The following is a 3,009-nucleotide window of genomic DNA, read 5'->3' on the forward strand; positions in this document are numbered from 1 at the left end:
GCTCAGGTAGACATTTGTTCCAGTAACACCTCATTTGGGAAAATGTCAGCTGAAGAAGTTTAGAAGTAGCTCTTAAGCAACGCTTACTTTGAATCCATTAGGTCCACAAAGTTGGATAAATAAGTACTTGAAAAAGCCATCACCTTTGGACCTAACTATAAATAATAGAGAGTATGATCAAATTCCAAATAAAAAGACTTAAGATACTCATTGGCAAAAAAAGTTTGCAAATGTGAACAATCGACTGATCAATATAATTTTTTCCACTATTCACAGAATTTTAGGGAAATAAGATCGATAGCATTGTTAGGAACAATAAGGTTTCCTTGTTACAAGTAGGCACCCATAGATATAAGCCTGTATAAAGATTGCATCATTAACTATTAAATTTAGAGGATACTACATGCTTCAGCAACACGTATACTCAAATTACAATACAGAGATTAACATGGCACTTGCACAAGGATAATATGAAAATTTGAGAAGTATTCCATATTTTTCATTCTTCAGATGCAAGAAATGAAAAAAAGTGATTAAAAAGATGATTACAAAATTACAAGTGTAACAATACACGTAATTCATATAATTAAATTTAGTTTGACATCAGTGTATTAAATCACCTCAGAAAGGCATTTACATAGCATAAACTTTACAAAACTTTTCAAATTAGACAACATTGTCATTTTATCCCAAAGAAAAATAATATTAAGACGTAGAAAAAAAGGAATCAAACTGTTTCTATATGGAATGCAATCGGAAAGGACACATTAATGAACCTATATATTATAAAATAATATATAATTCAAAGTATATCTAGGAGAAAATAAATTATGAACATGATGCAAACATAGAATATAGAATATTTTAAAATATACTTTTTCAGACAAGCACGAGAAATATTTTAGTTTCTGTACTACTCATTTCAACAGGTAAATTAAAATTATTTCTTATTAAAAAATCACAAACTTTGAAGAAATTATTATACATGTTTACAAATCTATTGAATACATTTTTCCATCCAAGGCAGGCAATTCACTTGGAAGAACTCCGCGGAATCCATGAATTTTTACAGTAAAATATTGGTGCTGCTGGGCACTGGTGGTTCATGCCTATAATCCTAGCTACACAGGAGACTGAGATCTGAGGATCATGGTTCAAAACCAGCATGGGAAGGAAAGTCTGTGGTACTCTTATCTCAAACAAACCACTAGAAAACTGGAAGTGGAGTTGTGTCTCAAGTGGTAGAGGGCTCACCTTGAGCTGAAGATCACAGGGATAGCACCCAGGCCCAGAGTTCAAGCCCCATGACCGACCAAAAAAAAAAAATAATAAAGATATTGCTCTTATTTGGATTGTGAAAATATTTTGTAGGGACACAAAAGATGGACTTGCATTTTTGAAATTTAAGAAACTTAACCCGACCATTAGGACTTCGGTGAACAATTTGTACAGTCTTTCACAACTTCATAGAGGTAGTGATACATACTTATCCTTTTGGCAATATCAAATACAGTTTCTTCTATGTTGTTCTTCAGGCCTGGATTTATATAATGGTTCAACAGAAGGCGATCCAGAGTATCTTTGCTATCTCAATTCTCAACAGCAAGATATAAGGGTGTCAAGAGTCCTTTAGTTTGGGGAAGTGTTACTGTGGCTCAAGCGGTAGAGCACTCCCCTTGAGCTGAAGAGCAGAGGGACAGCACCCGAGCCCAGATCTCAAGCCCCATGACCGACCAAAAAAAAAAAAAAAAAAAACACAACAACAACAAAATTCAAACAAACAAAAATATTTGGGCTGGGAAAGTGGCTCAGTGGTAGAGTGCTTTTCTTGCATACATGAGGCCCTAGGTTCGATTCTTCAGCACCACATAAGCAGAAAAAAAAGCGGGAAGTGGTGCTGTGGCTCAAGTGGTAGAGCAGTAGACTTGAGCTGAAGAGATAAGGGACAGCGTCCAGGCCCAGAGTTCAGGCCCCACGACCAGACCAAAATTTTTTTTTTAAAAAGAGTCCTTTAGTTTGGGCATTGGTATCTGTATCATGATGAAGTAAGAAAGAAGCTACTCTGCTATTATTCCACGTATATGCACTGTTCAGGGGTGTCCAGTCATCTACAGTTATTGCATGTGCCGCTTGAGACACCAACTCACTGACAATGTCTAAGTGTCCACCGTAGGCTTCTCGACGAGGGGTATACTCATCATCATCCCTACTATTCACATAAGTAGCCTTTTGGGAAAGAAGTCTCCGCACTGTAGTAAGCTGAATATTTTCGGCAGCCCAATGAAGAAATACGGTTGGATCCTTCTCCAATATTTTTTCTTGCAATTGATACCATTCCTTACTTTTTCATCTTGTTCCCCATATTCCTAAGAATTGCCTAACCAGAGACTTTGAGTGCCAGTGGGAATGAGGTGTCCATGTATTTCCCTAATAGTTCACATTGGTTGAACTGGTCAGAAATATCTGGTGACTTTTCTGCAACTGTTTATTCACCATGATTTATTTTCTCTTTTTCCAATTTTACTATTCGAAATTATTCTAACTGGAGAGTAGGGAATTGATGGAGAGCAAAGATATTCCTCCATATTCAAATGTACACACTGAAAATGAGGACCAGTGATGTCTTCATGTGCAGCTTATTCTAGGCATGAGAAAATAGGAAATAATGCCTTCTATATAAATGATTTGGGAAATGGCAGAGCAAAAAGTGAAATGATACAACCAAAAATATAAAAGCAAAATAAATTAGTATAATTATGGAGCAATCATATTATCTATGAGAACCATGAAAGGGAGAGAGAAAGAAAGAGACAGATGTGTAATGACGTAGCTAGCCACAAAATCCATGCCTCTGATCAATTTGTAGAACAAACAAAATTTTATTTTTTAAAAGAGATGGAAATCGAATTTATGTATTTACTTGAAGTTAGTAAATACATTTTTAGTAGCCTACGTAAAGAGACATATCTTTACCAAATTACAGACAGTAAAATAAATCCTTTCTAGTTC

At 35.5% G+C, this 3,009-nt stretch overlaps 1 pseudogene; it reads left to right on the forward strand.

The window, feature by feature from the left end:
* Positions 1-403: 403 nt before the first annotated feature.
* On the forward strand, positions 404-500 carry LOC138820324 (U6 spliceosomal RNA; annotated as a pseudogene).
* Positions 501-3,009: the final 2,509 nt, after the last annotated feature.

This window comes from Dipodomys merriami, unplaced genomic scaffold (genome assembly GCF_024711535.1).
Source record: "Dipodomys merriami isolate MVZ:Mamm:240054 unplaced genomic scaffold, mDipMer1.0.p SCAF_86, whole genome shotgun sequence".
Classification (NCBI taxonomy): domain Eukaryota; kingdom Metazoa; phylum Chordata; class Mammalia; order Rodentia; family Heteromyidae; genus Dipodomys; species Dipodomys merriami.